The sequence below is a fragment of the Podarcis liolepis genome, assembly GCF_965112155.1.
Source record: "Podarcis liolepis genome assembly, chromosome: 14".
Taxonomy (NCBI): Eukaryota; Metazoa; Chordata; class Lepidosauria; order Squamata; family Lacertidae; genus Podarcis; species Podarcis liolepis.
In genome coordinates, this window is record NC_139569.1 from 20,792,175 (window position 1) to 20,807,577 (window position 15,403).

At 44.1% G+C, this 15,403-nt stretch overlaps 1 protein-coding gene across 17 annotated transcripts in view; it reads left to right on the plus strand.

Annotated features, from left to right (window-relative positions):
• RBFOX1 (RNA binding fox-1 homolog 1) overlaps positions 1 to 15,403 on the plus strand; it is a 1,450,244-nt gene that overhangs the window by 205,299 nt on the left and 1,229,542 nt on the right. The gene's annotated exons all lie outside the window — the stretch shown is intronic.

Sequence of the window (15,403 nt, forward strand, 5' to 3'; positions counted from 1 at the left end):
CTGAACGGCTAAAATTATTCTGTAGAGCGGCCTCTGTTCATATGATCAGAGATGTGATTTGGCTCATGTCGCTTTTTGTTAGCTTTCGAGAGAAAGAGGAAACATTACATTTTGATCTGATTTCCCCTGGGTGAAAATAAAAATCGGTTTTGAAGTCTTAGATGCAATAATGCTTCAGCCACTGTCATAAGTGAATCCCATGGCATTTTGTACTAGCTGTGTTTATATTGCTCCTGCAGATGAAACACTAAACGGTTAATAAATGTATCGTAAGACCTCCGTGGCATTTTGTTTCCATGACTGGTAAGCTCCAGACGTGTGGTTTAGCCGGTAGCTACTGTATATCAGAAAGCTAAAATAGATGGATCTCATAACTTGGTGTTGGAAAGAGGTGTGGGGGCGTTGGAGGTAAAGCATTAAACCCAATTAGGAAACAACATCACAGCTCAGACTTGCCAGTTTTTAACCACCATTAAGGTCAGTTTCCTTCTCCACGAGAGATTCAGAAACTTGATGTGCCACCTTCCTTTCTATTATGTTATCAAGCGCCCATTAAGTTTGCCCCATCTTCTCTGGCCCATCCTCGTAAACCGCTAGCTTCAGAATCCATCATGCATCAAGTGTTTATTGCAAGGTACGGTTCAGCTTTGCAATGACATTACGGCTTCCTTAAAGCCATCAGCTACAATAAGAGCTAAAGCGAGTTACATGGTTTTGACATCCCATTCATTGAAGCCATTTCCTGATGGCCCAAGCGTAATGATTGCAAGGGGAAGCTGATTTCTTTCTGTTTAAAAGGTGGGAGTGATGGTTTGTGATTAGACCTGGGTGGGGTAACTGAGCTGGCTTATTAATAGGGCCTGGAAGAATCAGAGAGCCAGACCTACTGTTATATCAGATGAGAGCAGTGGCAGAAAATTTTGCTGGGCAGAAAATTAGGCTAGTTATATATATATTCTAAAAAACTTAGGCTAGTTAGGCTAGTTATATATACATTCTAAAATTAGGCTAGTTATATATATATTATAAAAAACAGCACGAAGGATGCCACTTTGATGTTCTGCCTCAAATGCCAAAATGTCTTCCTGGGGCCTTCTTGGAAAAAAGATTATCCATTCAGTCAACCCTAGGGTTGCCACCGAAGTTCACCTTTAAACCTTGAGGTGAATTTGGCAAGTCCTGTTCGAGCAAATGGCCCCTCACATTTTAAGAGAAGCAAAATAAGTTTTAAGAGAAGCAAAGCAAGAAAAACCTTGGCATGCTCTTGCTCAGGATTACAGCTGGCCAGAAGGAATTCCATTCCAGTCCATTCCAAACCCCAGTTTCCCTCTCAGCCAGTCACTACCACTACTGGTAGTTCCATGCCCACCACTCAGCATGGTCAGGGTTGTATCTCATGCTAATCCTACTCTGATTAGACTCATTGAAATTAATGGGCATGGCTAAATTAGGCATGACTAACATTGGATGCAACCTTCTGTTGGCTGTTTTTGATCTGCCCTAATTTGTTCTCTCACCCCCAGGGACAAGGCGCCATTGCAGGCCAGTTACTGGGAAACAAACAACAGGTATTTGCACCCTCTTGTAGGCATCCCAGAAGCATTTGACAGGCCATTGTAGGAAGCAGGTTGTGGACTAGGTGGACTTCTTGCTTAATCCAGGAATGCTCTTCTTATATGTTGCTCTAACAGTGAACTTGGTGGTGACCAGTTCTCCTCACAGACCTACAATTCCCAGAGTGGTTTAATAAACAATTCTTTCTAGGGAACTCTGAGTGTTGTAGTTCTATGAGGCCAATAGAAGGTCTCCTAACTGCTCTCAGAACAAACTCAGAGTTCCCAGGATTCTTTGCGGGAGGCAGAGAGCCATGACTCTCTGGTATGAAACTCCTTTAAATGTATACTGCAGAACGGGTCTTAGTGCCTCAGTGGCATTCAGTGTTGTGGGCACTGCAAGATTCTTACATGTATATTACCACCAGGGGCTGCTTCATGGGAAAAGGAAGAGTATACACGGAATAAAATAATATTGGATCATTTTTTTAAAAAAGCCATGTAAGCCAGTGGCCATCCCTTTGTCTTATGGCAGTGAATTCCATGAGTTAATCAATTTCATCTTGGAGAAGAAGCATTTTTGTTTGTCTCCCTCAATCTGACCAGTAATTAATCTCCGCAGGTATCCTCTTGAGTTTCAGCATTTGGGAGGGGGGAATTTCTTGTCCTTGCCTTGCTGGACAGAATAGGATGGCCACGCCAGCACCCTCTCCCTCCCCTCCTCCCTGTTCCCTGTTCAGCTATAGATGTTGCTGCTGTAACCTTACGATCTTTCTTCCTGTGACACAGCTGCATTTCAACCCCAACCCAACCTGTCAACCCCCACAGTCTGGGGCTGCAACAGACGGTGGTCTGATTAGGAGGCTGGTATCAGCACTGGGTGCAGCCAACAGCTGGTTGCTTGGCTTTGTCGTCAGGGTTGGCATGTATGGCAAATGTTCCATCTGTTCAGTCGATGGCTTGATCTGTAAGTAGCTGCTGGGCTATTTCCTAAGCAGCTTGGCCACACTCATGTGGGGGAAATTCAACTCTGGTCCCCAAAGTCCCAAACAAGGGCTCCAATTACACAGCCTCGGCAGCCTTCTGCTGTGTTAATAACATTTGGACTCGTTCAGGCACCCCTTTAAGTTAAGATTGCATCTGCTACTACAACGTCCTGGAGTTAGGAACCCCCTTGCCTAGTATTGGGGACTATTTGAGGGTAGCTGTGTTATTGCAGGACCGGCATAGTAGTTAAATGCTAAGAAAAGATGAAATGTAAATTCTGGAAGTCTGTGGAAAGCAGCTTGCTATTCCTTGCCAAGGAACACTAGGCAGATTTTGAGGATTTCCAAGGACTTAATAGACAATTAATCCTCAAGAAGTCCCAGTAGAAAATATAAATGCCATATCATTGTCAGTTAGGATGAATTGTGTCAAGAAGTTTCCCAAGGTTAGCAGGCAAACGTAAACAATTAGGGACACCCAAACCCTTCCTGGATCCCGACCCCTGCTGGTAGATTCTGTTTCAAGGTTCACTGTGTTTCAATTACAGCCTGAAATTTCATAGTTTTGCTTCATGGGTCCAGAATCTAACTACCCACCAAGTGCCAGAAATGTTTGGAACTTCAGGAAAAGTAATTTGGCCAAAGCACACACTTTATTCAACATTTCTTCGGTGCCTTTGTAATTCCACTATGAACTTCAGGGAGTTTCTATGATGCTCCATCAAGCTCCAAATTGCACAGAAGTCGGTTTACTTAAATCTAGGTAACTGGCAAGCTTAGGACTCTGAGTGTTCTCACTTATCTTAGAATCAAGAGTTGAAATGGACCAAATGGATCATCTCATTCACCCCCTTCAATGTTCACTAATAATGTTATGGGTGGTATGTTTCCATCAGGGTAAAACTTCGTTCAGTGCCACTCATTGAGCTATGGTACATATATATGTCAGGGCAGCTTTCATAAAGAAGTGTAAAGTCAGTTTTGTGTTTTTATTACCAATTGTATCATAGAGTTGGGTGGGGGCTTGGGTTCAGAAAGGGGCAATCAGAATACTTAAGGAAATGGAGTAATTCCCCCATGAGGAAATGATGCAGCATTTGGGGCACGCGGGGACGCGGGGACAGGGGACGCGGGTGGCACTGTGGTGTAAACCACTGAGACTTGGGCTTGCCGATCGGAAGGTCAGCGGTTTGAATCCCACAACGGGGTGAGCTCCCATTGTTCAGTCCCAGCTCCTGCCAACCTAGCAGTTTGAAAGCATGTCAAAGTGCAAGTAGATAAATAGGTATCACTCCGGCGGGAAGGTAAACGGCGTTTCCGTGTGCTGCTCTTGTTCGCCAGAAGTGGCTTAGTCATGCTGGCCACATGACCCAGAAAAGCTGTCTGCGGACAAACGCCAGCTCCCTCGGCCAGTAAAGCGAGATGAGTGCCGCAACCGCAGAGTCATCTGCGACTGGACTTAACTGTCGGGGGTCCTTTACCTTTAACTTTTTTTTTAGAGAAAAGACAAGCGAGAAGGGACATGATCAAAGTTTTAAAATAGTGCATGGCATGGAACAAGTAGATAAGGAAATTGTTTTTCTCTCACTTGCATAACAATGTAACTCATGGACATCCAATGAAGCTGAATATTGGAAGATTCAGGACAGATTACAAAAAAGCATTTCTGAATGCAGCATGTAGATAAACTATGCAACTCAGACCCACAGGATGCGGGGATGGCCCCCAATTTACGGTAGATACAGTGGTACCTTGGGTTAAGTACTTAATTCATTCTGGAGGTCCGTTCTTAACCTGAAACTGTTCTTAACCTGAAGCACCACTTTAGCTAATGGGGCCTCCCACTGCCGCCGCACCGCCGGAGCACGATTTCTGTTCTCATCCTGAAGCAAAGTTCTTAACCTGAAGCACAATTTCTGGGTTAGCGGAGTTTGTAACCTGAAGTGTATGTAACCTGAAGCGTATGTAACCCGAGGTACCACTGTAGCTTTAAAAGAGGAGCTGGCCATATGACCCGGAAAAACTGTCTGCGGACAAACGCCGGCTCCCTCGGCCCGTAAAGCGAGATGAGTGCCGCAACCACAGAGTTGCCTTTGACTGGACTTAACTGTCAGGGGTCCTTTACCTTCACCTTTAAAAGAGGATTGAACAAATTCACGGAGGATGAGGCTGCCAGTGGCTATCTTATTCTCGCAGTGGTCACCCAGATTCCTGTGGGAAATGCTCAAGCACGTTCTGAACCCTCTCCCTCTCCCTGCCTCCCCACAGTCTCCAGCAACCAGTAGTCAGAAGCATTTCCCCCCTGTCTGTGGAGACACAGCACAGCAACCATAGGTAGAAGCAATTGATAATAGTTTTATTGCTATTCCTAACAGGGTAGGAGGAGACAAAGTTTCATAAAAATCCCAGTTGTGCCACTTGGGTGTGATAGCTCTCACACTCATTTGGCAAAGATAATTCCCCCCCCCCAAAAAAAGACACACACACTGAAACCCCCTAGATAATTTTAAGGTAAACAGTAGATGGCAGGATGCGCCTTGAAACTCTTTCCAGGTTTCCAATAGCTAGTGGACTGGAACTTAAATTCTGCCAGGAGTTATTTACTTCAATAAAATGCTCAGTGGGCCTTTTTTTGCGGTGGGGGTTGTTTTCCTCACTCACCTGCCCCCGATGCTGGGTGACATATAAACAAATCAAGAGGTTAGAATCCCATTTGACTATCATTTTGAGTGAAGTTTCAGGGAATGCCTCCTGACAGGATCCATCTCTTCTCTCCCCCCCCCCACTCCCCCTACCTGATATCTTCACAAGGACATGGAATATACTTTATGTCGAAATATATGTGCTCACAGCATGAGGCGCAGCATGCAAAGCCATTTCCAGATATGAGTTAAGGGAACAACAGGATGGAGTGGAGCTGGTTACTGCCTGGTCATGGGAGACAGATTCCTCCTTTTACAACTTCCGTTGATGCTCCTGACAAGTCACCATTTGGTGGAGGTGGCAATGGGGATGGGGAGGGGGGTGAGACTGCTACTGAGGGCTACCCATCTTAGCCAAACCTCCAGAAGGTTCCCAATTGAGACGGTTGTTTTCGAGGCACAAACACAATATTGTTACAAGCTCTCCTCTCTCCTGAGCAGCAAGAAGCTTCGGGGAGGGAGGGCTAAAGGGGTTGCACTCTGAAAACTGAGGGGCACTGGGAGCAAGGATGGAGCTCAGTGGTATAGAGCATATGCTTTGCATGCAGAAGTTTCTGAGGCTGACCCCCCAGCCTCTCCGGGTAGGACTGAGAAAGACCTCTGTCTGAAACACTGGAGAATTGCTCAAGAGCTGGTGTTGGTCTGTATGGACAGTACTGAGCTAGATGGGCGAATGCAGTGCCTCAAGCCACATTCATTGAATACATTTAAAGTCCATGCTCTCCAACATTCCACCATTTTGAATCGGGACATGTGTCTTTTAAGGACACACTTCCCCACCCCTGGCCCCTGTCTCCATTACCGACAGCATCTCCCTCAGAGAGCACTGGACTGGCACCTCCAGCTCCAGCCAGTGTGGTGTAGTGGTTAAGAGCAGAAGACTCGTAATCTGGGGAACAGGGTTCGCTTCCCCGCTCCTCCACATGCAGCTGCTGGGTGACCTTGGGCTAGTCACACTTCTCTGAAGTCTCTCAGCCCCACTCACCTCACAGAGTGTTTGTTGTGGGGGAGGAAGGGAAAGGAGAATGTTAGCTGCTTTGAGACTCCTTCGGGTAGTAATAAAGTGGGATATCAAATCCAAACACCTCCTCCTCCTCCTCTTCTTCTTTCTCCTCCTCTTCCCTGTTGTCATCTCCTCCTCCTCTGGCGGGGGTATTATCAGGCAGAGGAGGTGTGGCCTCTGGGCCTGGCAGGGGCAGCCTGGGCTGCACCAGCAGCAGCTCCCCCCCCATGGGCTCTGGCTCAGGCACCTTCTTTAGCATGAAAGATGTGCATCCTTGGGTGCTGAGCTCTTGCGAGAGCCAGCTGAATCACATGAGAACTTGGCACTGAAAAATGGGACATCCAATCAGAAGCTGAAGTGCCTTCTGTAATTCCAGGATGTCCTGGTCAAGTGAAACCACTTTAAGTAGTCGTGGCTTCCCGCAAAGAATTCTGGGAGCTCTCGTGTGTTAAGAGTCCTGAGCATTTTTAGGAGACCCGATTCCCTGCTCCACTGAATTGAAATCCAGCCTTCACGACATAGGAAAACGGCCAAGTAAACAGCTATTTTTGTGGAGGAGGGTCAAGATATTAACTGATATACATGAAATTTCATATATAGCTGTATAATCCCTAGTGTAGTAAGATAAGACCTTTGGAGCAGGCATTTTTTAAAAAGTTTTTTATGAACCACCCTAGTAGGGCAGTGATTGTTCCTTGTCACCCCCCCTCCATGATGGAACCCGGGGCGGCCTCCCCCCCCCGCTCCCCTTCCTACGCCCCTGCATACAGTGAAGGCTCCTGCCTAATATCAATGGCCAAGGAGTTCCATAAGTATAGGTGCTGTCACACTGAAGGATTCATGCATTGAAATTTGGAACCAGCAATAAATATTACTTATGAAAGTGCCATTTCCACAGACTACAGCAGTTGAGGTAAGATGACATTTTGAATAAATGGATCCTAAACTGTTAACAGCTTTATTTACAAGTAGTAACACCTTGGATTTAATATTTCCATCATTTTCAAGAGTGCTCTGTCACATCCAAACATTCTAGTCTCAGACGTCAGGTTTGGGTCTTGAAAAGGCAGAGGGTTGTCAGATTTTTAATTTAATGTATCGGTGTATGGTGTGTGTGTGTGTTTGTCTCTATCATACTGCTGGCAGTAGGGGGCGCCATTTTGATTTTGAGTCTCAAGTGTCTGTCTGGTTTGAGCTGGCCTGGGGGAGAAAGTCTGGAAGAAACGCACACAAAGTTTTAGAAAAATAAATAACAAGAAAACACAGGTAATGACAAGACAAAATGCTGATAATTAAATGACTTTAATAGTGTGTCAAGATGAGGGATAACAGTCTTGGGAAATGAGACTGGTAAATTATGATCCCTCGGGCGACTTCAGCTGATCGCCATCCAGGCGTGGAGAATGCAATATACAAACTACCTGAGCCATATATTTAACTTTAATATGATATTAACGCCCGCCAACCTCGGGTGACGATCATGAGGGACTCATCCACTCTTATTCTCACATCCTTAAGGCTAGAATATATTTAAGAAGAAGATTTCAAAGACAAATCTTCGTAGTGGAAGGAGAGAGATTATTGGGTTGTTTTGTTTTGGTTTTTATCCTGTATTTTCTGTTTTTTATATTGTGATTTTATGTTGGGAACCACCCTGAGATCTACGAGTATAGGACGCTTTACAAATTTAATAAATAAAATATAAATAAAATAAAACAGCAGCAGCAGCAGCAACAACAACAACAAATGCATCAATGGGCTTTCTAATTAACCCCCAACAGACCAAGAAGGTACAACACCTAGTTTTGAAAAAGCAACTTTTCTTCACATTGTTCTTTTTAGAGTTGTGAACAAATGGTATGCCAAAATTAAATCTGACCATAAAAACACTGTTAACGTACAGGAATCAACTCTTGCTTTTTTTGCAAGAAATGTGAAATGTGCTTATTCAGCTTAACTTCAAACGATGACTACAAGTTATCTGACAGGTGAGTTCTTTAATAAGACAACACCTGACTGTCTTTGTGTATCCAGAGCAAAGATACTCTGCACTCAGGACTGTTGCAGGCTTCCCATTGGCAGCTGCTAGATCCATGTGAAACTTGGATGATGCACTAGATGGGAAGGGATGGGAAGGAAATTGAATTAAGTCCACCTTAATATTGCACAGCCATCCTTCGAAATTCACACTTCTCTGAAATTTGCAACGCAAATCTCCAGTCAAGAAATCCGTAGGAAAAGGCCTGTACATATTGCCAAAAAAGGGACAAACGTGTTTAGGTTTTGCAAAAAATGTGTATATCGGGCAAAACGGTACATAAAAATGTGTACATTATGTGACGTTTGCACTGAAACACTGGTAAATTTTCTTGAGCGCTTAAGAAAAATGTCAATGGATGTGAATATGTGCAGAAGGTTGGAAAAATGAGACGCTGAAATGCATAGATCTGCCCAACGATACAGACTGGCCCATTTACAGGTGTGCATACTAGAGGCAAGGGACGCAGGTGGTGCTGTGGGTTAAACCACAAAGCCTAGGACTTGCCGATCAGAAGATCGGCGGTTCGAATCCCCGCGAGGCGGTGAGCTCCCGTTGCTTGGTCCCTGCTCCTGCCAACGTAGCAGTTCAAAAGCACGTCAAAGTGCAAGTAAATAAATAGGTACCGCTCCGGCGGGAAGGTAAACGGCGGTTCTATGCACAGCTCTGGTTCGCCAGAAGCGGCTTAGTCATGGTGGCCACATGGCCTGGAAGCTGTACGCCGGCTCCGTCAGCCAATAAAGTGAGATGAGCACTGCAACCCCAGAGCCGGTCACGATTGGACCTCACAATCAGGGGTCCCTTTACCTTTTATACTAGAGGCAACAGGCACCCAACTCCTCCACTTGCAGATATTTGACTTCTATAGATCAACGAAAAGGGGGCTGAAGCTTGAAGACAGGTAGCTGTAGATCAGTGGCATGGAAACCAGGTCCAGGAGTCAAATACGGCCCTCCTCTGCAGCTCTCTGGTTTGACTTGATACTCTCCCCATGGCACACCCCCTTCTCAGTTTGACCTGCTATTCCCAGGCCTCACCCCTCACCAGCCGTACATTGTGTCCTCCTTCAATGTTTTTGCCTGGATGGAATACATTCTTGAACTCTCATCATGCCTCTGGATGAAGAGGGGTATACAGTGTGCGTAGAAACTAGCCTACTGTACAAAGATAAGAGCTACATTCATTGCTCCACCCACTCTTACCTCTGGCCTTGCTCTTCACCGGCATGTGGCTCAGGGAAGGTTGTTCAAAAGGGAATGCACACTCTGGTTTTAGATGCTCGCAGAAAAAAGAGATTTAAAATCATTTTCAGAGGAGGGGCTGTACTATTCTGTTACAGCAAAACAACAACAAAGAGTCCTGTGGCATCTTAAAGACTAACGTGTTTATTTTAAAATGTGCCACCCGTCCCCCCCAAAAGGCAAAATATGAGTGGTAATTTACCAAGGACAGTTGGAGCATGTGTATAATTACATCAGTGTTGACAATCACCTTGAGATTCTCCCTGCCATGTGTGTTTCTACTAATTAACCAACGTTTTGCTTGTGGTTCTTGTCCATAGAGTTGTAATTTACCCTGAGATCTGCCAATTTGCTCTTGCTTTCCCAGTGAGTGGCAGTCAGGTGTTTAAAGGGGGAATTCTTTAAGTCAAATGGAGGTTCCTTGAAGAATCATACTCAAATGAGGATTGATGTGTCTGTCAGTGGGCTTGCTTTCGTAATCTGAAAGCCTGCAAGTCACAAAGGATTTTTCAGTTCCGTGCTTCCTGTAACTACAGCGGGAATGATCAGAGGAGCATTAAGCTATGATTTGGCTGGCTGGATTGCTGCTTATGTTGAAAATTCAATTTTAAATCAAAATGTCGTGTTGCCTTCAGCAGTGGACTGCTCTCCATTACAGTGCCAATCCCAGAGGGTTTAACGTAGAATTTCTGTCTGAAAGCTTATGAAAATTCATAAATCCAACTTCTAAACTTGGCATGTGAGGTCTATATTTATATCTTGCACTGGCAGTTTGATCTTAACCCCCCTGCCCACAGTGGCTCTTAGGAAATTTTATTTATTTTTTGTATTTATTTTATTTCTAAGTATTTATATCCCACTCTTCACTGAATATTTCAATCCCAGAGTTAGGAACAATGAAATAAAATACTAATAAAAGTGTGGGGGTGGTGTGGGGATAATAGTATTCAAAAAATGACAGGATCCATAAAAACAAGCCCAGTTAATAACCAGCAAATTAGCAGCTCCGTCATAAATGCACAAAACTAAGCAACAGTAAGGGTAACAACTAGAATTTCCAAATAACTAGATGAAGAGAATAGGACATCTATCCAACTAAAACAGTCCAAGGGCCATTGCAAAAATTCCCATTCCATTTATTACCAGGGGCATCCTAATTATTCCCTCCCTCCATATCTCACCCAAAGACAGCCCCACTCTGTGCCAACAAATTCAAAGACTGTGGATTACAAGTAAGTTAGCGCAGCAAAAACTGCCCGCTCCATTATCCACATTATAACACACCAGATGGGGGTATTTACCTACAGAGATAATAGTGACCTCTTCTAGAACTATACATTGACTTCTCAATCTCCCCAGACTCTAACTGTTGTCGTTTCATTCATGTTGAGCTAATGCTTTATTCCATGCCGTAGTTCTTTGTATATGCATTTTTCAGATGTATTAAACATAAAGTATCTTCACAGAGAAGAATAAAAAATGAGAGGGTGGTCCATTGGTCAGTGACAGAGGCCTGCGTATGTCTCTATTTGGTTCAAATGTTTCAGACCACCTTTTGTAATGTTTTATTAATGTGCATGGTGGGCACCAGTAATGCGGCGGAGAGACATGAATGAACACCACAGACAAATGGGCAATGAGACAACAATAGAGCACATTCAGGTGTAATTGGGAAATTACTAGAACTCTGGAGGTCTGTTCCCAGTCCTAGAACTCTGGAGGTCTGTTCCCAGTCACTGTAAACAATCCTGACTGAGATGGGCCAACACCATGCATTGAAAGCACATATAAATTCTTTACTTTGGAACTTTGGAAGCTGCCATATACTGAGGTAACATCATAAACTGCATACACTTAAAGCACTCATTCAATTGTCATGCCCTTCAGAGATGGAAGCCTCTTGCTGGGGCTGGCATATCTGCTCCTGAGAACCATTGAATACAGAGATCCCATCTTAATCAAGGTGCAAAAGTTGCTCTGTATGACATGAAGTTTAACTAGGGAGAAGGATATAACAGATGGTTTTTGGTCATTTGTGACAGGAGTCAGCCATAACTGATTTTAATATCAGAAACCACACAATTGTTTCCCTTCCATATGACTCACTCTCCGATCCTGCCAGTTGCACCTGGACGGGAGTGAGGTTGGGGATATTTTCATTACCCAGTCCTCATTAGTCACAGCTGCCCAGCAATGAACAACAAAAAATATATTAATGGGCCTAGATTAGAATTGGATAGGTCTATCAAGGGCCAGGGAAATTGCTTCAGGGGCCAGATCTGGCACACAGGTGACCAGTTGCCCATTTCTGCTTTATAGCATTATTTACTAGTAGGATTTTATCTGAGAATTATGAAAATGATTTCAGAAAAGAAAGAAGAAAAGAAGAAAAAGGACTGGTACTAGAATACAGTGGTACCTCGGGTTACATACGCTTCAGGTTACATACGCTTCAGGTTACAGACTCCGCTAACCCAGAAATATTGCTTCAGGTTAAGAACTTAGCTTCAGGATGAGAACAGAAATCGTGCTCCGGCGGCACGGCAGCAGCAGGAGACCCCATTAACTAAAGTGGTGCTTCAGGTTAAGAACAGTTTTAGGTTAAATACGGACCTCCGGAACGAATTAAGTACTTAACCCAAGGTACCACTGTATGTGGCTTTCCTTCTGACAACTCAGGAAAAGAAGACTGTTCCAATGTGGGGTGGGGGGAGAGAGATAGTTGTTGCTCTCTTGATTACTCAAAATAAAGGGCTGTAGCTCTATGGTAGATTATCTGTTTTGCATGCAGAAGGTCCCAGGTTCAAACCCCACCATCTCCAGGGCAGGGAAGTGTCTATGGCTGGAAACTCTGGAGAACTGCGGCCAGTCAATGTCGCTGTTCCAAAACTAGATGGACAAATGGTCTGACTTGGTATAATATAGCTTTCTGTGTTACCATTTAAGTTAGCCCTTAATTAATAACTATGAGGACTACAATCTTAGTTCAGTGAATAAAGCAGGTTCGATTCATTTCAGCTTCCTGTGTTCTGAAGATTTGTGCTCTCCTTTGGTTTTTTGTCAAAAAGAAAATAGCTCACCACTCATTTGAAATGGAAAGCCTATTCCTCTCTCTCTCTCTCTCTCTCTCTCTCTCTCTCTCACACACACACACACACACACACACAAACAGAACCACAAGAGGAAAATAACATTGTTTGTTTTAGAAACAGATCTCTGGCAAATTCTGTAATCCCCCACCCCTGTGTGTGTATACACTTTTGTAAAGTGAAACTTTTGTACTTCTTTCAGTTGAATGAATTCTGAAAGCACAATGCATCACTGGAAAATATAAATTAAACAGCCCTTTCTTTCTTTTTTTAATCTCAAGAAGAACTGCTGCACTCCCAGTGCCCCCGGAGTAAAGATGTTTGCTGCAACAAGCTGGGAATTTGGTGTGTGTGATTTATTATAATGTGTCCCGCTTCTTGCCTTTTTGTTCTCCAAGCAGCATGGGAACACACCCAATCGAGCTACTTTGCATACTAATAAAGATTGCTGCCTGTAATTATTCAGCAGTTACTGTATTATCCCCTCGAGATAAATCATTCCGAGTTTATTTACTCTTCTTTGTTTCAGTTATTTTGAAGCTTTCATCCAGCGTGGCTGGGTTTCTTGTACCAGGAATGCAATCTGTTTTCTTTTATTCCTTCTCTCTGGAAAAGGATGTAGCCCCCTCCCCCCCCAAAAGGTCTTATCTTTCTTACCATTCCTCTTGTGGGTGGAGTTTGGGTCCTGTCCAAATGATGAAAGAGGCATCTTTCTTTCTTACATTCTCTTGTGAAGTTAAGACAAGTGGATGACGAGGAAGGGCTGTGACTCAGTGGAAGAGCATCTATCTGCTTGGCATGCAAAAGATCCTAGGTTCAATCCCTGCCATTGCCAAATAGGACAGGGAGAGAACCATATGCATCCTATGATGTATCCATTGCTGGAAAGCAAACTGGTCCTTTGGAGCTCAGTATAATCTGTACTAGGAGGAGCCATGGTGCCCTCCAGATGTGGTTGGACCCTGCCTCCCAACTGTTAGAATTCCTGCTCCATGATTGCAGTCATGGGATTGTTGTCTATCACATAATGGTATATGTTTGGACACCACAAAGTGGGAAGTGATGGAGACGGGATGTTTGTGTTACTGTGTTCCGTAAAGTGGGACTATTGCCCTTTCTTCTTTTCTCTTTGCTGTCTGATGCTAGAGAGAGGGGGAGCCATGTTGCAGTGCTCCGTGTGTGTTTATATGTAAATAAAGTAGATTAGCCAAAATGCTGAGTTGCTGAGGTCTGTCACAAAAAGCTGCAAACACTCTGCAGATCCCTAAGTGTGCTGATGTTTGTTGGCATTGGTCACTGTGATGTTTGGGCAGAAGAAAGCTTTTGAAGCTCTCAAATGAACGACCAGGAGGGAGGGAACATGCCAGTTGGGCATGTGTCTCTGCCAGGGTCCTACTCAAGTGTAGGCTGAACTCCTGACACCATCATCCCTGGTTGACTACCCTAGTCTACTCTTGACTGGTAGCTGTTCTGTAGGGTTGAGGCAGAGGTCTCTGCCAAACCTAGCTGGAGATACTGTGGCCAATGAGTGGCCAGTTTTGCTAGTGAACCCTGAGCCGGAGATGGTAGGGTGTAGGCACAGAGCAGACACCAGCACTGATGGGTTATGCCAGTGCACTGTGGGTGCTAGGTGATGACACTAGCTCTACATGTATGAACCTTCTCAGCAATGATTCTGGTACCAGGTTTTTAGTGCAGTGTCTGAAAAATGAAATGAAAACTGGCAAGTCATTACTTTGAGTTTTGCCTCTTTCACAAACCTAAAAGGTGGTCTTGGGTGAGTCACCTTCTCTGAGCTCTCCATCTGCAATAAAAGGATAATAAAACTGTCCCATCTTGCAAGGATGTTGTAAGCATTAAAACAATGTGATATATGGTGAGTGCCACAAACCCTCCAAGGTTTCAGTAATATCCATTGTTCTTATTTCTTCTCCAATGGAATGGAGAGATGTGTCGTCGAGTGCTGCACCAAAATCTGTCCTCCAGTTTCTCCAAAGTTTTATTCACCTCCAAAAGAGGCTTCCATTTTTCTGGATAATGCTCAGAGCATTTTAGGATAGGTTTTATTATAATTTTGGTGGGTGTGGGATATTCAGCTTGCTTTATCATGGTGCTCAGTGGGTGACTTTCTTCCTGTTAACACATTTCTCCAGCAATCTGCAGCCTCCCTAGCTGCCCAGACTTCATGATCTGAGAAGAGTTGTCTTCCACGTGACCTTAATTGAAGTATGGGCAGCCAGTACACTGCAGAGTGCATACCACTGGTGAATTGATTCATATAATGAAATGAAATGGCCTCTTGGTTACCTCAAAAGTAAGAAAGCAGCAGGGGGACATTTTTTCACTTTCAGTGGCAATGCCTTCTGGCATCTAAATGTTGGACTGCCATTTTTTACTTCAGCAGGACAGGAAATATTCCTTCTTCTTTCCCCATCTGGGTTTCACCTGTTTCTTATGGTTCTCACCTCTCTGTGTACTCAGTGATCAAATGTAGCTCCACCAATGGAAACAATGGCTGATCATACTGCTGGCTCCAATAACTCAATTTTTTTTAATAAAAAATGCTGCCTTAATTGCTTACATTACAGAACTGTCAGGTCTGGAACATTTGTACTCTCAAATCAACTTTCCAATTAATCTTTCCCCCTTTCTATTAGAGAGTTTTTGTTGTGGTGTAATTGTCATTGGTGGGAGGGAGCAAGAAGTGAAATAAAATGCTTGGGCGATGATACCGAGGGCAAAAGGACCCGGCAACTAATGATGGGACCATTAGCTCTGACATGTTCTTTTA